General features: G+C 45.4%; 2 protein-coding genes across 3 annotated transcripts in view; both read right to left on the bottom strand.

The window, feature by feature from the left end:
• MRTFB (myocardin related transcription factor B) overlaps window positions 1–101 on the bottom strand; it is a 200,553-nt gene extending 200,452 nt beyond the window's left edge. The window contains exon 1 of one of the 2 annotated variants that reach the window (XM_089896140.1): window positions 54–101. The gene's annotated coding sequence lies outside the window, so the exon portion shown is untranslated. The other variant, XM_089896139.1, reaches the window with a different exon arrangement.
• Window positions 1–25,209, bottom strand: part of ERCC4 (ERCC excision repair 4, endonuclease catalytic subunit) — a 184,421-nt gene that overhangs the window by 63,080 nt on the left and 96,132 nt on the right. The window contains exon 13 of the mRNA XM_022552226.3: window positions 1–25,209. This exon is cut by the window's right edge and continues 35,308 nt beyond it. The gene's annotated coding sequence lies outside the window, so the exon portion shown is untranslated.

Raw genomic sequence — 25,209 nt, forward strand, 5'->3', positions numbered from 1 at the left:
CCGCTCCTCAGCCCCAACGGCAGACGCCGCCGCTGCCGCCGACCGCAGCTCACCTCTTGGGCCGCCGCCGCCGCCGCCGCCGCCGCTACAGCCGCCGCACGATCTCGCGAGACTTCGCTCCCCTCCGCGCTTCCCCGCCCTCTCCGCGGCGCGCGCGGACCCCGGCCTGTAGCAGGCTAGGCGCGCTCCCGAAGAGCCGCCCCTTCGCCTCGGGGTTAGGTCTAGCCGGGCTCGCAACCCCGCGTCCCGGTCTCTGCATCCATTCCGCCCACCTCCGCTCCGTGAAGGTGAAAGGTTAAAAGCCAGGTGCGGGACGGCAGCCTCCCTCTCACCTGGCTGACCGGGTGCGCGTGCGCATGCGCGCGCCCGGGGCCCCGGACCTTGGAGCCTTTGCAAAGGCTGTGGCCACTGTGACAACAATAATCCCAGCAGCCAGTCTTGGAATGCTTCCTGGGTGCCGAGTACTTTTACAACTCCTCCCGGGTCCTCACAAGAGCCCCCAAGAAGTGGGTATTACCATCCTATCCGTTTCAGAGAGGATAAAATGGAGGCTTGGCCAGGTTAACAACTGCTACCTCTAGGTCACACAGCTTGGAGTGGGCATCCGGGGTTGTCTGAAGCTCAAGCCAAAGCCCAGTTTTCCCGCCTCCATGACAATCCCCAGACCCTGTCCCTGTTCCTTCCGCTGAGGGCACCAAATCTCAGCCCTTCTTTACTTCCCTCCCAAGGTTTACCAAGGTGAACCTAGGAGGGCAGTTGCTACAGTCCCTCTGGTTTTATGGAGCTGCTGTCAGTAAAATGCTTCTCCCCCATTACACGAACTTCCTAAACCTCCCTGTGCCAGACCCTGTACAGGGCCCTGAAAACTATTTATATTCGATGGTCTCCTCTTTATACTGGTGGCGTTTTGATGGTAGAGAGCACAGTAGAATGGGACACAGGACCCAGAACCAGAATGTACATAGATGTCAGGGGGCGCAGAGAAAGGTGTGACTTCTTCCTAGGGGCAAAATCTTAACCTTATACATATAATTGTTTCTAAAAAAGAGGGGCTAACATTTATTGAGGGCGTTTCAAGGTCACTACCAATATTCTTCCGAGTCAAGTCATAGGAAAATGGAGACTCAGAGAGATGAAGAAATTGGCCTAAGGCTCCACGGTAAGACAGGGTTTGAACCTGGGTCTGAATCCAGAGCCCAGTACTGCCTTGCACTAAAGTCCCATGAGCTAGCATGTCTGGGCCAACAAGCTGCCGTAAAATCAAAAGCCTTGGAGGTTCTAGCTATTCCTTAACCTTGCATCAGGGTCTGCAGGGGCTTGCCCAGGCCACCTGACAGTCACATCCATCTCAGCAAACTCTGGCCTGCCCACCCTGCAAGGCTGCTCACTCCCTCCAGAAATAATGCCACTTCCTGCAGGCCAGAGGTAATAGGTGCCCTCCAGGTGTGAACAGCACCCAACCCACCTGATGGAGGAAGTGAGAGAGGAAGGGAAACCACATCTGATGGGCAGCTACAGGGTACCAAGCACTGCTCCAGGTGCTGTCCATTCATTAGCTAATTTAGTCCTCCCAATAATCCCATCGGGAGGGAGGTATCGTTGTCCCCATTTTGCGGGTGAGGAAACCAAGGGCCTAAGAGGGGAGAGAAGTTGCCCGGCCCAAAGATACACACAGGTGGTAAATGGGAAGGCTGGAGTTCCACCAGGTCAAGATGTGCCCAGACCTGCAAACTTTGGCCTCAGGGACCAACAAGTTTCTCCCTGCCCCAAAAACCTTCATAAAGCTGTAAAGCTAGAAATCCCCTGAGGTCAGGACTCCAATCTAACATACCATACATATCTGGGTGGACTGCGCCTTGATATTCTCATCTAAAACAGGGGTCCCCAACCCCCAGGCTGCATTCGCGGCCTGTTAGGAACCGGGCCGCACAGCAGGAGGTGAGCGAGTGAAGCTTCATCTGCGGTTCCCCATCACTCCCCATCGCTCGCGTTACCGACGAACCGTCGCCCACCTCCCCCTGCACCCCGTCCGTGGAAAAATTGTCTTCCATGAAACCGGCCTCTGGTGCCAAAAAGGTTGAGGACTGCTGATCTAAAATAAAGATATAAATAGGTTGCTGGGAAGAGGACCCAGTTAATGTATGTGAAGCATGTAGAAAAGTACCTTGCACAGATTAAGCACTCAGTAAATTATAGCTATTATTACATGTCTGAGTTATTTTATTCTCTCCCCATCTCCCGATATAAACTCCAAATCAATTTGGAGGATGTGACCTTATATGCTCAGATATGGAAATAAAATTAGTTTCTAGCACACTGGAAACAATCCACTGCTCTTTAGTGGACAAAATTACCCCTGCCTTTCCTCCTGATGGTGGAAAGAGACCAGGCTCTCCTGAAGCTCTGATGCGCTCTCTCTTCCCAGTTTCCTGGGAGACTGGCAGCCTGTTTTACAAAAGGTTCCCCTTACATAGTAAAAGCCACCCAAATATTTTTAAGTTGTTGGCAAAAACAAAAAGAAACTTGTTAAGAGAATTTTTGTGAGTTTGGGGGTTAATATAATCACTGTGACATCATGAGCAAAGTTTTTATAGAAACTGAAGCTGCCACTACCCTCAGGCCATGGTACCCCAGGTTAGGTTTCTACCCTGATACAAGGTCACATGTTCCCATCAATGGCAATGGCTCACTGTGGAAGTGATTCTCACAGGGCAGGGGTGGATGTAATAAGATCCATGGAGGGCATTATAGATGGAGAAAAAAAAATCAGGGTGATTCTAATGTGTATACCTCTAAGGGTTGAACCTGTGGTTTCCAAAAAGCACTATTAAAACGTCTTTGATCCAAGAGGAACTTTATAAATGCCCATAATGGGATTTGTTTAACCCTCATTCATTCAATAAAAACTTAAGCACTTAAGTGCCAATCACTGTGTTAGTAGCTGTGAGCAAGACACAGTCTATGCTCTCATCGTATTGATGGCCTAGAGGGAAGAGAGGTGTTAATTAAATAACGGAACCAATAAATGTTGAAATGTCATGTGATATATAGAATGAAAAAGAAGAGCAAATGACCAGGAAAAATAAAAGAGGCTGGATGGAAGGGTAGGAAAGAATTTGCCAGAACTCGAGTTCTGGAGGATGCATTAGCGTGAACTAGGCAAGGAGGAGAGAGGAGAGCATTGCGGAGATAAGGATGGGTCCGTAAAGAATAGGTGAGAGTAGGTAACTGGGAGAGCCAGGTGGACTGGGGCCTTAAGAGGCATCTCAGGTAGGTACACACCCTGATCACATGGGGACAGTAGAGAGAAGAGAACCCGTCTGGAGACAGATGAGAGTCCCAGGCAACGCCATTGGTCTCCACATACCATCCTTCCCCATTGGTCAATCCAAGCTCATTATGGACTCCTACTGCCTCTGCCCCACCAGTGCTGTGTCAAGGATGGGCAGGCTGTCGTGACACAGCTGTTGTATCTCCAGCTGATCTGTATTTGAGGAGATCTCACATTTTACATCCCACCACCCTAGAGCAGAAATCAGGCTGCACATCTCCTGCCTCCCTTGCAACTAGGACAAGGGATATGACATAAGCTCTGCTAGCCAGATGTACCACGTGAGGCTCAATCTGGTCGTGAGCCTCGGTTCTGTTGATGTGACTGGTGGCCAAAGCAACCAGCTTTGGGGATGGCTGTTGCAGGGCCAAGCTCCCAGTGGAGAAGCCGCATGGGTGCTGACGGCAGTGATGGTTGTAGTGACGGCAAACTCAGGGAGGGTGATGGTTAGCTGATCAGGCCGGGCCTGCGGTGTGGTTTGGGGCATTTTTCCTAGAAGCTTAGCCTCAATTTCTTTCCTCCAGCCCTCCCAATGATTCTGTGGGTTACCTAACATCCTTTATTACATTCCCCTTTCTGCTTAAATTGGCCAGCGTTTCCACCAAGAACACTGACCTCTCATAGACTGAAGCTGGTTGGAGCCAGTGAGACTTGGAGAGAGACTCACTGGGGCAGTGGCAAAGGGAACTTTCTCTACTGGAAGAGAGAGCCCCGGGAAGCCAGCTTGCTCTCCCTGCCTGGCATGGAATCTCCGTTGCCATCAGTGGCTCCTTCCATAACTGCTGGATAAGATCAAGTCTGCAAGGCAGAGCGGAGGAACCAAAAGATCCTGGGTCCTTGACTACGTTACCAAGCTGCTGGACTGATCCCAGACCTACAAGGCCCTGGACATCCCCTTCTCTGAGCTAATGCATGTGGTTAAATCAACCTGAGTTGGCTTCTCTGTTCCTTGCAGCCCAAACATTCCCACTGGGGCAGGGAGGAAAGAAGCAACTTATGGGGAACAGGCACTCATCTCTCCTGGGTGTGTCAGGGGCCACCCCAAATCCTGGGAACCTTTGACACCAACCTCCTTCATCCTCACCCAATATCAATCCCACTCAGGTAAGCCCTACCTGGCCCCAAACACTTCATTCCAGAAAACATCTCCTTCCATTGCCCTTCCCAGCCTTTGGCTGTCTCTTTGATGGCCACAAAGTGGTTCTGTCACTTGCGCAGCTCACACATCTGGTAAGTGGCAGAGCTGAAGGTCTGGAGGCAATCCAGATCCCAGGCTTTTAACCACTATGTTTAATGCCATGCACCCTCCAGCCTCAGTCCATTAAGAAAAAAAAGAAAGGATGGCCTTGAGCCAGGAGAAAAACAGAAAAAGAGCTCAAGTCCAGCTCCATATTTGCTATCTGGCCTTGAGCAAGCTTCTTAAGTCTCACTTTGAAATGAAAATGAAGTTAATGATGCCAGCTTCATAGAATCTGGCAGTCATCTGTGTGGCCCACCTCTGGCTCCTCACCTTCTGTGCACACACGGGAACCCACTTCCTGGGCCACCTGTGTGGGGTCCCATGATGAGTCCCAGCCAGGGTGTGTGAATGGAGGGAGTACGTGTCACTTCTGGGCTCCCGCTCTATTGAGCAGCAGAGCCCCCAGCCAATCCATCACGGACGTATAATGTGAGCAAAAACCAAACCTTTATTGTTTGGGGTTGCTGGTTGTCATAGCATTTACTGACCTATACTGATCGATACATACAGTATGGTCATTTACTCACTGACTCGAGAAACACTTTTCTGCTATGGTTCTAACCACAGACGGATAAAAGAGAAAGCTCAAGCAGCAGTCCTGAAGGTTCTGGTGCAGTTATGCTGAGATGGGGCCCAGACCGCTGCAGTTTTCTGGGGCTCCCCCGTGATTCTGATGCACTGGCAAACCTGAGACCCTTGCATTACTATTGACCCACCATGTCATGGTAGAGCCGGACGGGATGCTTACCCCAGAGCGTCACGTAGACTAGGCATGACAATTACAGAGAGAAAAATTACAATGCAACTATAGTTTAGTGATCTGAAATCTGTAAAATTAAGTGAGAATATATGGGAGCTTTATGAACTGTAAAGTTGTATGTGTAATAGAAAGTAGATGTGCGTCCTGGCAAATCCATTCATCAATGGTGTGATCCAAGATTGGGTACCTGGGCTCTCCATTTCCTCCTCCTAACGTAGATGGTATTATTTGCCTCTCTGTTTTCCAAAGATGAAAACTGAAACTCAGAGAAGTTCTAAAACATCACCCATGGTCACACAGCTAGTACAAGGCTGAACTGGAATCCACACCCAGGTTCTTCTGTATCTAGAGCTGACCTTCTGAAACACTGGGTGTAGCTGGTTCACACAAGGCCCCTGCTTGTCTCTCCAGCTAGAGCTCTTGTCTACCCCTTCACCTAGCCTAGCTTCTAGCCACACCAAACTGCTCGCCTTTCTCGCCCACACTACCAGTTCACACCTCTGTGCTTTGGCTCCTGTTGGCCCCACTGCCTGGCATGCCTTCCCTCTCTTCCCACTACCCTGCCTCCAAACAGCTGCCAGATCTTTAGATAAGTGGTTTGATGAACCCATCCTCCGTGGCTGACCATGCCCCACAGTAGGTCTTACACGTGGCCCTGCAAATGCCTCCTCCATTAGATTGCAGCCCGTGGAGGGAGGGCCCCTCGCTTCCTTTCTCTAGGCCGTGTGACTAGCATCGTGGGCACTTCTGCTGATGCATCCGCCACAACCACCCGAATACCTAGCTCAGCAAAACCAAGGCCCTACAGCTTACAGGACAGACCCTCCCAAGAAGACAACACAGCAGAGTATTTCAGAAAGCAGGTTCAGCATTCGAATCCAGCCACTTTGTAGCTTGGGGACTGCAAGCCCCGTACGTAGTATCTTGCAAGCCTCAGTTTCTTAGATGAAAAATGGGGCTAATGACAGTACCTGCCTCACACAGTTGTTGTGAGAATTCAGTGAGATATGATGTGTACAATAAATTTATGTACATCACCCAGCTCATAAGGAAGAACTGAATTAATTTCCAGCCGATTTCATCGTTGTTAGCACTGCCATCATCATCTCCTTCTTCTTATTACTACGACTATGGCTCAGCATGCCCCCATAGCTATCATTGTTAATATTATTACTCACCACATCCTCCTCCCTTCCCGCCAGCCCTACGTGACTTTGCTAAGCATTCCTTCCAAGAATAGACAGTATTCTTGGGATTCTCGAAAGCAGTTCTTCATTGTCTCATTGATGGTTCAGTGCCCGCTATGATTTAGCATCCCTGCTACCCCCTAGGAAGATGCCCAGTTGGCTCTTCAGGAAGTTTGTGGCTGCCAAGACCTTTCCATCCAGGCTTCCTGGATACAGCTAAGAAAATATGGGCTCTCCCGAGGCGCTCTCTCTCACTGACTTGACATCATCCCCATCTGGGTTCATTCTGGGTTCATTTTTGGTCAGCCCAGGCCACTGCGAGGGTGCCCCCTCCCCTGGCTATGGGAATGACAGGATACCAGTCAAATAGGTCTGTGGGCTTCTGGAATTGTTGATAACACCAAAAGGAATAATACCTCCAATGGGCTTTTTTTTTTTTCATGGGGAGCTAAAAGAGTCAGGCTTTTGAGTTTCAAATAAAAAGTGCTTCATATGCCATCAGAGTGAGCCACTCTTGCTACTCCTTGCTTATCTTTCACATATTCAGAGTGTGGAGGGCAAAACATGGGTGTTCAGCAAAGAATTTCTTGAGGTTTCGTGCTGAACAGCTCCAAGCTGTTATGAAAGGACGGAAAAACAGAACATTCCCCCACACCCGAAGTATTACAAGAACAGGGAATGGAAGAGGAAAACCAAACCTCAGACAACAAAACTTTTAAAAATATGAAGTTGGCTTTTCTGATTGAGAAGGTTCTGAAGACCCAGCCATGAATGGTTTCTGCTGGGATCTGCATTTAAGTGAAAATTCACAAAGTCTGTGAAAATGGAAATGGGAAGTCAGAGGGAAAGAGGACAGCATGCATGTTGGGAGGGACAGAGGGGCAGAAATCAACAAGGAGGTAAGAGGCAAGGTGCTTCCAGGAGCAAGGACAGTGGTCAGGGTAAGAGGACCACTGGGTGAGAGTTTTCTCCAGAGAGAAAAAAAATAGGCAAATTGTTTTTTCCATAACAATGTTGATACACAACTGCTCGAATAAAATTTGCATTCCCATCTGACTCATTTGGCTGGAACAATGAGCTCACATTCCAGAGCCTGGGCTGACCCTCCTGCACCCCACTGCTGATAAAGTATAAAGTGTGTAATTAGTGCTTTTTGCACTAAGAAGGACCATGAAATCTACTGGGTTCTCTCTTGTCTAGCTTCTGACAGCAACCTCTAACACTCAACGTCCTATTCTCACGTTAGTCATTTCCAGGGGAGAAAAGAAGAGGGTAGGCATGAGGAGGGAACATTTTTCACAATTTATCAAGCTCTTCAATTAAAAAAACAAATGAAGTTACAAATCAGGAAAGTTACAAATAAGGAGGGAGGCATGAATGACCCTATGGTGATGAACTGAAATCAGTAGTATCAGTATGAACTAAAGTTTAAAAAAATAGATAGATAGACAGATAGATACAGATATAAATATAGAAGCGTGTATGCATGGATTAGCTTACACAATATATTTCCAAGCTCCGAACGCTGAGAGGACCTAGAAGCAAGGATTCCCCAGTAGCAACGAGCACACTTGCCACCAAGATCTTGGTTTCTAAACACCATTCTTCAATGAAAGGAACCAGGGCTCCTTGGAGAAGTGGTTGATTCCAAAGCTGGGGCAAGGAAAATACAAGATGAGCCTTGAACACCACGTAGCACCAGAAAATAGGGAATTGCTCAAGAAAGGTTGGGGGCTTATTGCAAGGGTATATGAACCAGCCTGAAATAGCTCCCAGTGGTCAAAGCTGGAACAATTGGAGCAAGAAAATTATGATAGGATTGGATTATAAGCCATAGAATAAAATAAATACCCATGAGTCCATATTGATGGAAGGAAGGAAAGAAGAAAGGAAGTGAGTCTTGCCTTAAAGAAGAATTACAATTAATAAATGTAGAAGGAATAAGGGAAGTAGAAAAATCATGTCCAGAACACCACAGTAATAATTGCCTCAGGTAAAATCCACAGATGGATACTAAAATTTAAGCAGTCAAAATTGTGAGGAGAAACAGGATAGTCTCAAAGTATCTCTCCCCCAATATTTACTAATTACAAAGGGAAAAAGTAGTACATTTACAGTGAAGAAACCCAACAGGCACCACATTAACCAAGCAATTAAGTTTAACATCACTAGTAGTAAGTCATGTTTTTAGTTATCCCTGACACGATTCGATGAGAAGCGCACTTCATCTTGGTGGTACACTTCCTCAGAACCCCAAACCCCTATCTCATCAGGAGAAAACATTAAAAAAAAACAAAAACAAATGGAGGTATTCTACAAAATACCTGACCAGTATTTTTTTTTTTTATATCAAATTCACACAAGACTAGGAAAGACTGAGGAATTGTCACAGATAGGAGGTCACCAAGGAGACACAAGGACTAAATGCAACGTGAGACCCTGGATAGAAAACTGACGTCAGAAGGAAACACTGGTGAAATCTGAACAAAGTCTATAGGTTAATTAATAATATTGTGCCTATGTTTATTTCTTAGTTTCAACAATTGTACTGCAGTTGTAAAAGATGCTAACATTAGGAGAGGCAGGGTGAAAAGTATATGCAAACACTCTGCTGTTTTTGCAACTTTTCTGTAGGTCTGAAAGAAAAAGTTTTTAAAAACGAGGTGATGAATTTACCTAGTTATTGCTGATAGGGAGCAACCTGGAAATAGTCCATTCTAAAACTGGTATAAGAAGTAAGGCCCTTGTGAAATAGATAGCTAGTGGGAAGCGGCCGCATAGCACAGGGAGATCAGCTCGGTGCTTTGTGACCACATAGAGGGGTAGGATAGGGAGGGTGGGAGGGAGATGCAAGAGGGAGGAGATATGGGGATATATGTGTATGTACAGCTGATTCATTTCGTTATACAGCAGAAACTAACACACCATTGTATAGCAATTATACTCCAATAAAGATGTTAAAAAAAAAAAAAAAGTAAGGCCCGTAAGAGCTATCCATTTCTTGGAGGAGGGATTTGAGCGGGTGTTTCTTTCAACCTTAAATGCATATTAAGTCCTGTGCTGGGCTCTGGGGATATGATGGTGAACATGAGACATGGTTCCTGTCCTCAGAGAGCTTACCATCTAGGGGATGAGACCAGAAATAAAGTACAAAAGAAAATGAAAATAACTGCTATTTGCATGACAAATAGCATGAAGGAAATCAACAAAGAGGTTTGGGAAAACATTTCTAAGGTGACGACACCAAGGCTGAGACCAATGAGAAGGAGATAAACACGTCAAAAATGGAGAAGAAGAACCCCAAGCAGAGGGGACAACATGTACAAAACCCTGAGCCAGGAGAGGGCTTGGTGTGTTTGAGAAGATGAGGCACCGACCACCAGGAACACTAGGCCATAAGTCGACGTAGAAAAGAATCCTAACCCCACAGTGTCCACCACCACCACAACTACCACTGCCTTTCACGTGGTCCTCCCAGCAACCCTACCGGGCAGCAATGAATGAAACAATCACCACCACCACCAGGCCAAACCCTCCCTAAATGTAATACCAGACAGCGTAGTCATGTGCTGTGCTCTAAATATTTGTGTCTCCCCCACCCCAAATTCGTATGTTGAAACCTAACACTCACTGGGATGGTGTTAGGAGGTGGGACCTTTGGGAGGTGATTAGGTCATGAGGGTGGAGCACCATCGATGGGATTAGTGTCCTTATAACAGAGACCCCACAGTGCTCCCTCACCCCTTCCACCATGTGAGGACACAGTGAGAGGTCAGTGTCTGTGGACCTGGAAGTGGGCCGTCACCAGACACCAAATCTGCCGGCACCTTGATCTTGGACTTTGAGCCTCCAGAACTGTGAGCAATAAATGTTTTGGAACCACCCAGTTTATGGCATTTTTGTTATAGCAGCCAGAACAGACTAAGACACCATGCCAGTATTTTAAGGTTGTGTGAGGGCGTGTGGCATAATTCATATCAGTGAGGAAATCAATCTTTCTGCTGCTCTTTTCCATCATGAAACCTGCTATGAGTGGAAGAGGCCAGACCGGAAGGCCTGTTCCTTAGCAGAGCACGTTCGTGAGAGAAAAGACATGCGAGGGGATGTCCAGAGCAGAGCTTGAAATTAGGAAGTTGAGAAGAAAGGAGTTGTTCCTTTAAAAAACAAAAGTGGAGAAGAATATTGGGGGTGGGGTGGGGGTAAAAGAAGGGAGGAAGAGAAGGATATTCCGGGGACTTGTATGGAAGATACCAAGTACACATTTATCAATTGTTTGCATTGAAAACTCCTTCCAGACCCCCAGTCCCTTGTAAAGTCTACCACACACTGAGGTCTGGTGTGTCTGTATGTGTCCGTCTTTGTGTATACCTGTATATGTGTCTGGACGTGCATCTGTGTGTGTCTGTGTGTGTGTCTGTGAATGCTTTTGTCTCAGTCCGTGCGTATCGCTGTGCCTGTCTATGCTTGGGCGTGTCTGTTTTCATGTGCCTTTGTTTCTGAGTTTGTGTATGTCCCTGTGTGTCTGTGTGTGTTTGTGTCTGGGTGTGTTTGTGTGTGTCTTTGTCTTCGTGTATATGCCAGAAATCACAGCAAGGGACCGAACGCCTGCAGAATGGAGATGATTGCCATGAGACCTGGAGGGAGAACGAAAAGTGGGCTGAGACAGGAGGCAGTCGAGGCCAACCCCAGTGACAGCGAGAGTGTCAGGCCCCAGGAATCCGATGACATCTTTGCAAGGACGCTGGAATTTCCTCGGGACTTGGAATGTGGGTGGGTGTGGCAAGTCAAGTCAGTACTGCTGAGAGACCACAGATCGCAGGACCACCCTTCTCCAGATTGGCACCTGGCTTGTGGTGTGTTATCTCCATTTTGCAGCTGAGAAAACTGAGTCTCACAGTTCCTACTTTCATGGGACTGAAGAGAAATACCAATGGCTGAGCCTCCAGAGGCCTCAGGGTGGCTGACCCTGGGCTGAAAATCCTGACTCACAGAGCAAGAAAATCACCCCTCTTTCAACTGGCTGGCTGTCCTTCTGCTGAGAAAGTCTCTTGCTGGTGCTCCTTTATCTTTAACACCTGGCTGATGCCTGCTAATCTTTTTTTAAAGAAAAATTTTTCCTTTATTTATCAATCGACACTTACCAGGAGCATCGCAACCTCAGGCACACTGACTGGAACACACTCTCAAAGCTCTATGTAATTAACCTCTCCAGACAAGTGATGTCATGACATTAGAACAAACACCCCCCCACCCCTGCCCCCGCCAAACAATTCTAGCACCATTCTTGAGTTAACTTGCCTATCTTATCAACATAAATATGATGGCGGAAACATGGTATTTTTCCATTTGGTAGACATCTTAATTTATGTTAACTATTTTAGGAGTAAATTACAAAGTGTTCAACTCATTAGAAACTAACATTGAAGCCCTCCTGAGCTTTTAAAAAATTCGAGAACTTTGTCATATTAGAGGTACATTCAAGAGAGATGTTTCATTTGTTTTCTTTTTTTTTGTTGTTTTTTTCATTTGTTTTCTTGCTTTTAATTTTTATTCTGCAAAAAGCCAAACCTACAGAAAATTTGCAAGAACAGTACAATAGACTGTCTTATACTTTTCACCTAGATTCACCATTTGTGGCATTTTTGCTTTCTCTGTGCGGGTGTTTATGTATACGTATGTGTACATACACACAAAATAGACACACACATATATACATACATATATATATGTATACATATATATACACAAACATGCACATATACACACTTTTTAAAAATAGCATTTGAGAATAAGTTGCCAATACTGTGATCTTTTATTCCTAAATATTACATGTATCTCCTAAGAACAAGAACATTCCCTTGCATAGCCACCATAGAGCTACTAAATTCAGGAAATTTAATATTGATACCATGCCAGTATCTCATATGTAGTCCATAGTCAAAGTTTGTGAATTGTCCCAATAAAGTCATTTCAGTAATTTTCGATTTTCGGATCTGGGATCCAGTCCAGAATTATATGCATTTATCTGTTACTTCTCTAAACTCCCATTTAATCTGAAACAGTTCCTCAGTCGTGCAAGACATTGACCAAACTCCCCCACCCCCATTTTTTTTGGCCACGCCTCAACACGCGCGATCTTAGTTCCCTGACCAGGGATCGAACCTGTGCCCCCTGCGGTGGAAGCTCGGAATCCTAACCACTGGACGGCCAAGGAAGACCCCAAACTCCCTTTATTTATTTATTTGGTTGTGCCAGGTCTTAGTTGCGGCATGCAGGCTTCTTAGTTGTGGCATGCAAACTCTTAGCTGCGGCATGCATGTAGGATCTAGTTCCCTGGCCAGGGAAGTCCCCAGACTCCCTTTTTAACAAAAGAAAACTCAGAGCCTTGACTAGTAACAATGTCCAGCTAGGATGTAATCAATATTTGAAAGACACTGGTTTCTTTCTTGTGCAATGATAAATGGTTTCTCTAAATGTTTTTTAAAATTAAAAAGTGAACTAATGTAAAGAGAAAGATTAAGGAAATAATAGAATAGGCATATAGATCTAATCCAAGTTTCCTCAGCTTCAGCACTGTTGGCATTTGGGGCCAGATGGTTCTGCAGTGCGGGGGCTGACTCGCGCAGTGTAGGATGGTTAGCGGCATGCCTGGTCTCTACCCACTAGATGCCAGAAGCAAATCCCGCACTCCTTCTGGCTGTGACAACCAAAAATATCTCCAGACATTGCCAAATGCCCCCTGGAAGGCAAACTCCTTGGTTAAGAGCCACTGATCTAGCCAAAACCCACAGACGTGGAGTGTGAGTGGCAGAAGTTTGGGAACCCTGAAGTAAAGTGCTTGCCTCCATCCTGTTCAGCTCAAGTGATGTTTACCAAGTGCTACCACGTTCCTGGCCTTGACCTAGGTACTGGGAGCACAGAGATGACACAGTCCAGCTCTCCAGCAGCTGCTGTGAAATAAAAAGGGGGGATGGAAGAGATCTAAAAGGCAGAAAAAGTAAACCCGACAAGAAGGAGCTGGGAAAAACAATACCATCCCCTAGAATTAAGTCTCCTTAAGCCTCGTGACTCTCAAACAGTTCTTCTGCTCCAATAATTCATTTTAAGATGTGAATCAGGTCATTTCACCACCACCACCACCACCCCCCCCCCGATTAAAAGCTTCCAGTAACTTCCCATCACACAGAGAGAAAGATCCAAGCTCCTTAAAGGACCTAAGAGGCGCCGCATGATCTGACTCTTGTCTTCCTATACACCCTCCATTTGTCTTGCTCCCCGTGACTTTCATGCCCCAGCCACTCTGGACTTCTCTCTCTCCCAAGACCTCACCATGCTCATTTCTGAATAAGGTTCTTTGCTTTGCTATGTCCCCAGATCTTTGCAGGGCTGGCCCCTAGTCATCAGCTTTCTGTTCAAATGTCCCCTCCCCAAACCAGGAGCCCTCCCTCCCATGATCCTGTTTGGTTTCTTCCATAGCACATTCTGTGTCAGACACTGTTGGTTGGCTGACCTGACTTCCACTGTCAGCATCCTTCTCCTTAGTGACCATCCAGGTGGAGGTGGCCATCTGACCCAGATCTGGCCAATGAGAGAGGCAGGCACTGCCCCTCCCCCATCTTCTACCTTTCTGCTGAATCACAGGGGCTATGACTGGAGCTGTTCAGCCATGCCACGACCATGAGGGAAAGACCTGGCAAATATTGGATCCTTGAGCCATAGAACCAGCACCAGCATCCTTTTACCATATTTTCCATGGAGAAAAATAAATCCCTAGGGTTTATACCACTGTATTAGGTTATCTGGTAATTGCAGCCTAAAGCATCCCAGCTGAAACAGTGTTTGAAATGAGTGTGTTGACTTTGCTCTTTTCTTTTTGTCCATGTCCTTCTCCTAGAGTCTAAGCACCATGAGACAGAAATTCATGTCTGTTCCTATTCACTACTACATCTTCGGCTCCTAGGCACAGTGCCTGACTCATGATACATTTCAGTAACTATTAAGCTATCTGTTCCCTCACATATAAAATAGGACAGTCACAATACCTTGAAAGACTGTAAGGATGAACTGAGTCCACACATGTATAATGCTCAGAGCAGTGCCTGGCACGTAATCGTTGCTCAAAGATTGCTATTATTTGTTGTCTTAACTAATTAATGTACGGAAGAACGGGTTCCTTCTCTGTGTGCTTTTGCAGCAGTGTCCTTTGGCTTCCTCCTCTTCAAATCAAAGCTATGTTTACTTGGTGCTGACAAGTCGGGCTATTGATTAAGAAACATGACCGTGGCAGTTGGAAGAAATTCACACCATTTACAGTGAGTGGCTGGATTAGCACCTTTCGCGGGGTAGCGAGGGAGACAGACACTGGCACACAAAAGGGTAGGGTGCATAAAGCCTGTCATATTCCAAAGTTCAGGCCAGGAAATGCTGGAAGTGAAATCTAATATGAGATTTTGCTGTTGTGCACTGTAGGAAGTACAGAGCTGGGCTTTGACACTGGTGCTCAACCAAAGCCACTCAGAGGTCAGTAGGAGATTGTGGGGACAGAGATTCAACATGCGTTGGGAAGGGTAAGCCAAAGGGGTTCATTCATTCATTCACTCAACAAAATACTTATTAAGCACCTAGTCTCTGCCATGGAAAGACGGATCTGGCAAGGAAATGATGAGTACCAAGTTGTCTGCAATGATGACAACTGGGTGAATCCAGAGGACCCCACAGCCTTTCTTCCCTTAATTGCCTTGTAACCATGTAGTTGCCAGTCCAAATTTCAGGTCCCATGGATGTAGTTCATGACCAATATCACTGCTACTAACTAGCATTTTTCAGTACTAGGCACTATGCTGAGATGACTTTACCAACCATGGCAAAGATCATTTGCTAGAAACCTATCCAACACCCACTTTCTTCTTCCCTATTAACAAAAAAACTCATTTTTATTCAGGGTAACACCAAAGAGCACATATCCTCAAATAAAATTGGCACCCAATTTTTACTATTAGCACCCAAACACACATCCTAATGAACACAGGGCATTCTTTTATTTACTTCTCGTAAGTCAGTGAGGTAGGGGTAAATATTATCCCCATTTTACAGTTGAGCAAACTGAGGTTCAGAGAGCTTAAGTGTTTTGCCAAAAGTTATCCAGCTTCTAGCTGGTGGAGGTAGAATGTCAACCCAAGAAGTTTGATTCTAGAATCTATCCTCTCTGTATTTTAAAAAAATCTATTCCCATGTGTACAGATAGCATGCATATACATCTCCCATTTAACCCTCCCAAGAGCCTTGGCAGGTAGTGTAACAGGCAAGGTTTTCAAGTATCTGCTGACATACATTTCCTAATCAGTCAGCTGGCTTCCTTTCTTGAACCACCTTCCTTCCTACTCCTTAGGGTAACCCCTTTCCAGCCCAGTGGAGTGGAGAGGGTAGAAGGGGGAGAGAGGCCGGCAAGCAGTCAGCTGTGTTGGGATGTCCATCTAGGCAGGACTCCTAGGAGAGGATTGTTACATAGGGTGTGGGAAAAGCCAAAAGCAGAGAAGATTTTACATCATTTCCCATACAGGACTCTGAGAAGAGACCACATTAAAATAAAATCAGTACACACTATGGTTAGACAAAGGGAGGGCTTGAATTTTGTATCCAGAAGGTTCCGTGTGCCCTGTAGAGGGATACAGAAAACAGCTGACAGTTCTCGTGGGTGAGATTAATAGGAGTTGCCATGGGAGGGGTAAAGTGGCTCTGAGATATAGAGTTACAAAGTGACTAGAGATGACCAGGGGCAAATGGGTGTGGCAGCCAGACCCCAGAGGGAAATTCAGCACCAGAAAGGTCTGAGGTAGGGCCAGCCGGGCGCCTTGAGTGGACTGAGCTGACCACCAATTGTCCCAACCATGACCTGCTGGGACAGTGACCAGCAAAATGAGAATAAAAGATGCCACCTCCCAGGATTATGAGCGTAAAATGAGGGTCAGAGCCAGGAAGGAGCATGACAAACGTTACACACTAGACATGGGAGTTCAAGACTCAGCCGCCCTTCTATCCTGCTATCTTGCCATGGATGCTGCCATTAGTGATGCCTGGAGCCACTGGGACCCGGATGGCAGCTCAGCGACAGGAAAGGAACAGACTTCACTTTTTTTTCTTTTTTTTAATATGCAAATTTTTATTTATTTATTTTATTTTGTTTTTTAAATTAATTTTTATTGGAGTATGGTTGCTTTACAATGTTGTGTTAGCCTCCACTGAACAACAAAATGAATCAACCATACACATACAGGTATCCCCTCCCTTTTGGAATTCCCTCCCATTTAGGTTACCACAGTGTACTAGGTGAGTTCCCTGTGCTATACAGCATGTTCCCGTCTGTTGTCCATTTTATACATAGCATCAATAATGTATATGTATCAATCCCAGTCTCCCAATTCCTCCCACCCCACCCCTTTCCCCCTTGGTATCCATACATTTGTTCTCTACGCCTGTGTCTCTATTTCTGCCTTGCAAACTGGTTCATCTGTACCATTTTTCTAGATTCCACGTGTATGCTATACTATATTTGCTTTCCTTTTTCTGACTTACTTCACTCTGTATGACACTCTCCAGGTCCATCCACGTCTTTACAAATGACCCAATTTCATTCCTTTTTATGGTTGAGTAATATTCCATTGTATATATGTACCACGTCTTCTTTAAACATTCCTCAGACAGACTTCACTTTAATGAACCTGGACCTGATTTCCTCATCTTGTCACCAATCAGTGTTGATTGAGACTTAGTAGATTGATTGAGTGAATGAATGAGTGAATGAACGATTAAGGTCTTTGCTGGAGAATATGGGAGTCATGGGAACATTTAAGATGGTGTCTTTAGATACATTCATATGCATTGAAAACATATTATAGGAGAGAAGAAATAGTTAAGTGTAAATTTCTTTTTCCAGCACAGAACTGAGGGGGTTCAAGAAAGGAGGTCAGCCAGGGCTGGAGAAGATAGGAAAGGCCTCCCACTGGACATTGCCACTGATGTCATATGAGGCTCTGGCATGCTTTTGGCAGGATCACCTAAATAGCAGAGGGAGTCACTTTTCAGTCTCAGTTCAGATGTTGCCTCCTCCAGGAAGACTTCCCTGATACCCCCACCCTGGTTTAGGTGCCTCCTCTGTGCTCCTGCCTCTCATTGCACTATATATACTGGTCTGCCCACTGTGGTTCTCTCACTTGAAGGTGAGTTCTTAGAGACAAGTTTCTGGCTCATTTCATCTTCCTCTGTCCCTAAAACAGAGACTGGCCCCAAGGAGAGCACTGGGGAAATAACAGGAACCATTGATTGAGTGCTTTCCAAGTACAAAGCACTTACGTGCTTTAGTTGCCAATGTCCTTGACTCTCAATAACCTCGGGAGCCCGGATGGCCTTATCATGCCACTGTACGGTTAAGAAAGCTGAGGCTCAGAGAAGCTAAGAAGCTTTCTCTCTCTTCTTTATTTCTGCATCCTTCTCTGCCAGAGTGCCTGGCCTAGATTCTTGAGGTCTGGGAACAGAATGGAAGCTCAGGGTGATGGGGTGGTCTGTCCGGGTGGGTGGCTGGTTGGGTGAGTAGGAAGATGGAACAATGAAGAGGGAACACATGTTAGCAATTGGCATCTGCACCACCTGCCAGACACCAGGCATCCTCCCAGACCATCCGAGGAGAGCTGCCTAGTGGCCTCGGCGACGAGTGTGAGCCATGTGCCCTACAGGCGCCATCTGCTCACTGATTTGGAACAAATGGGTGCAAGGGAACATGTGCTGTTAGATGTATGATGCTTCTGGCAGAAATAATTAGGGAAAAAAACAACAACCTCAAAATCCCAACACATAGGGAAGTGTGCAGAGGTGAGCTGACGTGGAAGGTAGGCAGTGATACAAAAATGTCAGAACCAAGAGCCAAGAGGGAAGAACAGTCCACCACCCTGTTACACAGCCAATTGTTTTTTAAATTGCAGAATAATTGCTTTCCAATGTTGTGTTAGTTTCTGCTGTACAACGAAGTGAATCAGCTCTATGTATACCTATATCCCCTCCCTCTTGGACCTCCCTCCCACCCCCTCCATCCCACCTATCTAGGTCGTCACAGAGCACCAAGCTGAGCTCCCTGTGCTGTACAGCAGGTTCCCACCGGCTATCTATTTTACACATGGTAGTGTATTTATGTCAAACCTAATCTCCCAATTCGTCTCACCCTTGCCTTCGCCCCCTGTGCCCACATGTCCATTCTCTACATCTGTGTCTCTATTCCTGCCCTGGAAATAGGTTCATCTGTACCATTCTTCTAGATTCCACACATATGCGTTAATATACAATACTTGTTTTTCTCTTTCTGGCTTACTTCACTCTGTATGACAGACTCTGGGTCCATCCATGTCTCTACAAATGACCCAATTTCGTTCCTTTTTATGGCTGAGTAATATTCCATTGTATATATGTACCAGATCTTCTCTATCTATTCATCTGTCGTTGGACATTTAGGTTGTTTCCATGCCCTGGCTATTGTAAATAGTGCTGCAATGAACATTGGGGTACATTACACAGCCAATTTTTAAAATAAAGTAAAATAAAAATAAAGGTAAAGTAAAATAAAATAAAATGAAGGTAAAATAAAATAAACAAAATAAAGTAAGGTAAAGTAAAATAAAGTAAGTAAAATAAAATAAAGGTAAAATAAAATAAAAATAAGGTGAGGTAAAGTAAAATAAAGCTAAAGTAAAATGAAATTAAAATAAGAGTAAAGTAAGATAAAATAAGGTAAAATAAAATAAAACAAAACAGAGCCACAATTTTGCTTTTTTGAGGGAGCCCCAGACAGACTCCAGAAGTCCCCCAGGGGATCTGTGCCTTTGTGGGCCTTTCCTGGCTGCACTTTGGGCTACCCGTAAATCTGGCCTTCTTCATGGCCAGCAGGCCTCAAGCACTTGGAGACTCACCGGAGCAAACAACTTCACAAAAACAATCTGTCCCATAAACAAAGTTGGTGGAAAGCGTCCAGCCCCACACAATGGAGCTAATCTTCTGGGCACACATTTCCCGTCCAGGGTATTAGCTTAGACACCACTTCCTCCTAGGTGGAGGTAACGCCACTTGGCCTGAGGATCCAAGAACAATACTGCTCTGTAGACTCCCCACTCGTCAGAGGTATATCAGGCAGGAATTCAGAAACAAGGAGCTGCTCTCCCCATCTCCTTTCTTTTCTTAAGGAAGCACTGAAAGTTTAAAGGCAGGGTCAGGTACTGGAAAGAACATGGGGGTATGGACCTCATAACCCTGGGTTCTGGTTTGGCTTCACCACTGACTAGCTCTGTGCTTTAGGGCAAGTGACTTTATCTCCCAGAACCATAATGTCTCCATTGCTCAAGTGGGATTATGTAAAATATCCAACCTCTCTCAACTCAGAAAGGTGTAAAATGAAAATGTTGACTGGTCATTATAAAAAACACCAGAAAATAACATGTGTTGGTGAAGACGTAGAGAAATTGGAACCCTTGTGCACTGTTGATGGGAATGTGACATAGTGTAGCCCACTATGGAGAACAGAATGGAGGTTCCTCAAAAAATTAAAAATAAAATTACCATGAGATCCAGCAGTCCCACTTATGGGTATATATCCAAAAGAATTAAAAGAAGAGATATGTGTACACCCATGTTCATAGCAGCATTATTCACAATAGCCGTGAGGTGGAAGCAATCCAAATATCCACCTACAGATGAATGGACAAAGAAAATATAGTTTATCCATACAATGTAATATTATTCAGCCTCAAAAAAGAAGGAAAACCTGTCACATGCTACAACAGGGATGAAACTTGAGGTCCTCTGCTAAGTAAATAAGCCAGTCATAAAAAGATAAATACCATATGTTTCTACCTAATGAGTAATCTAAAGTAGTCAAACTCATAGAAAAACAGAGAAGAATGGCGGCTACCAGGGGCCAGAGGGAGAGAGTAAAGGGATTTATTGTTCAATGGAGTATAGAGTTTCAATTTTGCAAGGTGAAAAAGTTCTAGACAGCTGTTGCACAGCTATGTGAATAGACTTAACATGACAAAACTGTACACATAAATTGGTAAATTTTATGTTATGTGTTTCTCACCACAGTTAAAAAAAAAAAACAAAACATTGAGATACCATTTCTCTACCCATCAGATTGGCCAAAACTAAAATGGCTGGCAACATCAAGAGTTAGTAATATTGTGGAGAAATGGAAACACTGTTTTGCAGGGGAGTGTAAATCAGTATAACTGTTTTAAAGGGCAATTGGCCCCATTCAGCAAAATATAAAATACACATATTCTATACCTCAGCAATTTCTCTTCTCATTATCTATCCTAGGACATGTACAAGGATGTTTCAGCCATCATTGTTATAAAAGCAAAAAACTGGAAACAATCTAAATGGCTGTTAATAGAGGAATGGATAAATGATCATTTAAGGGAATGAACCAAATCTATTTAGAGCAACACAGGCTGATCTCAAAAACATATTCTTGAGTGGAAAAAAAGGCAGATTATATATTTATATATAGCATATCACTCATGGAAATTAAATGAGCACAACATATTAATATATATTTTCTCTGTGTACAAATATAGATAAGGTAACCAGAAAGATAGTTAACCAGAAAATAAAACTCTTATTCATTTCTATTGTGTCAGTCTCTGAGCTAGCCCTCAATGATCCTTGCCTCCTGGTATTCATGCCCTCGTGTGGTTCCTTCCCACAATGAATAGGGCTGGCTTGTGCTTTGTTCATTTCACAATCTCCCAGTCGGATTGCTGTGGAAATGATGGTGTATGATTTCTGAGGCTAGGACACCAAAGACACTGTGGCTTCTCCTTGCTCTCTAGTTTTCTCCCTTGCTCATTCTGGAGGAAGCCAGCTGCCATGTTGTGAGGATGCTCAAGTAGCCACATGACAAGCAACTGAGGGCTCCCTCCAACAACCAGCACCAAGTTGGTTCACTTTCAAGATGTATATCTACCAGTCCCAGTCAAGCCTTTAGGTGATGACACCTCATGAGAAACCTTGAACCAGAACTACCCAGCTAGGTTGTTTCTTAATTCCTGACCCATAAACGTGAATTGTTTTAACCCACTAAGTTTGAGGGTAGCTAACAACACAGCAACAGGTGGCTAATACAGATATGGTTGCCTGCCTATGGCTCTGTGCCTGAGGCCTGCTTTCCATTTGCTCTGGCAAGCGTCAGAAAGGCATTAAAGGCACATTAGTACTGAACCAAATACTTTCTTCCTCAAGTAATCAGAAGAATTGATTGTTCTTTAAGGTTTATTTCTGCATTTGATGTAAAGTCAATTCTAACGGTAGCAGGAGACCATACTTTGGGAAACACTGATCTGGTCTGTTATTGGCTGAATTGGGCCCCCTCCCCAAATTCATATGTTTAAATCCTAACCCCCAATACCTCAGCATGTGACTGTATGTGGAGATAGGGTCTTTAAAGAGGTGATTAAGTTAAAATGAGGTCATTAGGATGGGCCCTAATCCAATATGACTGGTGTCCTGACAAGAAGGTTAGGACACAGTCACACACAGAGGGACAACCATGAGAAGATACAGGGAGAAGATATCCATCTACAAGCCAAGGAGAGAGCTCTTATCAGAACCCGACCATGCTGGCGCCTTGATCTTGGACTTCCAGCCTTCAGAATGGTGAGAAAATAAATTTCTGTTGCTTAAGACATCCATTGATGGTACTTTGTTTTGGTGGCCCTAGCAAACTAAAACACAGTCTAACACATTTGCTTTGTAAATAATGACCCTAGGTGTAAAGGGTGGAAGTGACTTGGCCAAGGTCACAGAGAGAATACATAGCAGAACAGCAATGAGAGCCCGTATCTCCCTAACTGGAGTCCAGGGGTTCTTCCAAAAAGTGAGAATGCTCAGAAAATGCTTGTTGGCATCATTTGAGAGCTGTACATGATAGAACCTCTGCCGACAGCCTCCATCACCTTTGCCTCACATGCTGCAATTTCTCTCTGAGAACCAGCCCTGGTTTGACTTTCTCTCCCCAGGTTCACTTCCCATCAGAAGATCAGCCATCGGAGAATTGTGCTGTTTTCCAGGAAGCAATGACAGAAAGCCTTTCAGACCATCCAACATGAAGGTGTGGCCAGAGGACCATGAACTTTCAGCATTCAGAAAAGCATATAAAGAGTAAAAAAAGGTCTTACCTCTGTGTAAAGAGAAACTGTCTTCAGTAGAAGACACCCCTCCCCCATATGAAAATCTTCTCCCCCCACGCACATTTCCAATTACCTCTGGACAACTCCATCTGGGTGTCTCCCCAACAACTAAAACTTGACAGGCTCAACGTGGAATTAGCTTCGCTGGAACATCTCCGCCTACCACAGCCCTGACTTCATTTAATGTCATTGCCATAACAATCACTGTGATCTACCACCTACTGAGTGCCAGCAATGTCAGGTAATTTACACAAATCACCCATCCCTCCAATCAATCACGCGAAGTGGGGATTATCATTGGCCTTCTGCGGATGAGGACTCCCAGGCTTCTAACGATGACGTGGTCACAGATCTCCTAGGTGGCAGACCTGGGACACAAAGCCATGCCTGCCTGACTCCAAGGCAAACTGGTGGGCCACCAGCCACATCTGTTCTGCAGATGGGTTTTGTTTGGCCTTGACAGTGGGTTTTTGTTGCTTTTTTATTTTTAATCCTCATTAGTTGCTAACATTAAAAAAGTCAGGACATTTCACATAAAAAGCCAGATTGCTGGAGTCTCCAAAAAGAGAGAGAGAGAGGGAGAGAAAGATGATCTGGCAGTGTGAGCTTGACAAGATCATTAACTTCTCTGGACTCGGTAGGGATAGTAAAAAGGAGGCAGCTGCTACTCAGCACTAGAGAGTGTTTGGAGGTGGGGTGGGGCTGGCCCAGAGTGTCAGGATGCTAGTAATGGTGAACGTTTACTGTACACTCACGGTGGGCCAGGAGCACGCACAGTGGAGCTGGAGTGCTGTCCCAGGCCAGATTCTGAAACAGTAAGCCTGTGAAGCCCCAGACCATAACAGATTTAGGTAATCCAGGGACCAGAGATTGGTCTGTGTCCCCTGCTAGATTGTGAGAATAGCATTCAAGACATCCTTTCTCTGCCTCCGCAGGGGCGGTCCAATACATGTTTGTTACGTCACATTGAATAAGAATTGGTGACCAAGACGAAGTTAGTTTATAGCCTGGCTGCTGTCCTGTTCACTAATAGGAGAGGCAAGCAATCAGGGTAAAGATAAATAATACACGCATAGGCCCTTCGATCCACGAAGTCTACTCTGATGCATTTATCTAAAAGATGTATTCACCTGCATGCAGAAATCACACATGTCTGAGGAAATTCATAGCAGTATAATAGTAGCAAAAGATTGGATGCTGATCAAATGCATTTAGGCCCGTCTATCAACCAGACACTTACATGGGAGGCTGTGACATAGTGAGTAGAGTGCAGACCATGAGGGCAGATTCTAGCTCTGTGGGGCCTCGGGCAGGTGACCACAGGGCCTCGGTTTTCTCATCCGGAAAGTGGGGACATGATAGTACGTACATCATGGAGTCACTGACCATTAATATATGATGAACATTTAGATAAGTGTCTGGCACACATTTTAGTAACATGATCTAAGCATATCAGTAGAAGCGATAGAAGTTATAACAGTATTACTACTGCCCCATAGCCATCAAAAGGCAAGATGCAGCTGTGCATTTTGCACCAAGTCTGTTTAAGCTGCCTATTCAACAATTAACCAAATTTTCAAGAAAGAAAGGCAGGAAGGATGCCGTGGAGCAGATCGGTTAGAATAAAAGCAGATTTGGGGGTCAGAAGATGCACACCTGGGGATCCGCCACCCGTCGGCTATGCCCTGCCGCGGTCACACAACTCCTCTATTCCTCAGCCTGCTGGTTTCTAGGAAGGGGACTATCACACAGCGGGGGAGAAGCACGCTTGAATGCATGCTCTGCCAGGTCATGTTCGACGCAGGGACTGCCACAGTTGTTTAGGGTGTAACTGAGCATATCCTCTGGCAGCTTTGACTACTCTTGGGTTTGGGGGATCACATCCTGGAGTATGGCCACCCCGGAAGTGAAATCTCCAAAGGGTCAAGCCCAGCTACCTCCTGACCATATTTTTGTCTCCACTGATGGAGGGAAACATACCCTTCCTGGAAGCCAAGACAGGGTAGACCCAGCAAAGAGTGTGGAGGAGACTGGGGCCAGGAGAGGGAGGCCGGTGGGTGTGGGGTCCTCCCTTCCCCTCACTGAAACAGGCTGATTAGGAGTTGAAATTGTGTCCCCCCAAAAGAGGTTGAGGTCTAACCCCCCGGTATCTGTAAATGTGACCTTGTTTGGAAATAGTCTTTCCAGATCATCAAGGTAAGATGTGGTCGTACTCGATGACAGTAGGCCCTAATCCACTGAGACTGGTGTTCTTGTGAAAAGGGGGGATTTGGACACAGAGAAAGAAACTTACAGAAGGAAGACCATGTGAAGACACAGGAAGTGCACCATCTATAAGCCAAGGGACGCCCGAGGCTACCAGAAGCGAAGAGAGGCATGGAACAGATTTCCTTCCCGGCCTTGGAAGAAACCAACCCTACCAACATCTTGACCTTGGACATGTAGCCTCCAGATGGTTGGACAAC

Source organism: Delphinapterus leucas, chromosome 15 (genome assembly GCF_059928025.1).
Source record: "Delphinapterus leucas isolate spDelLeu-1000000601 "Yukka" chromosome 15, BTC_Dleu_Yukka2, whole genome shotgun sequence".
Lineage (NCBI taxonomy): Eukaryota > Metazoa > Chordata > Mammalia > Artiodactyla > Monodontidae > Delphinapterus > Delphinapterus leucas.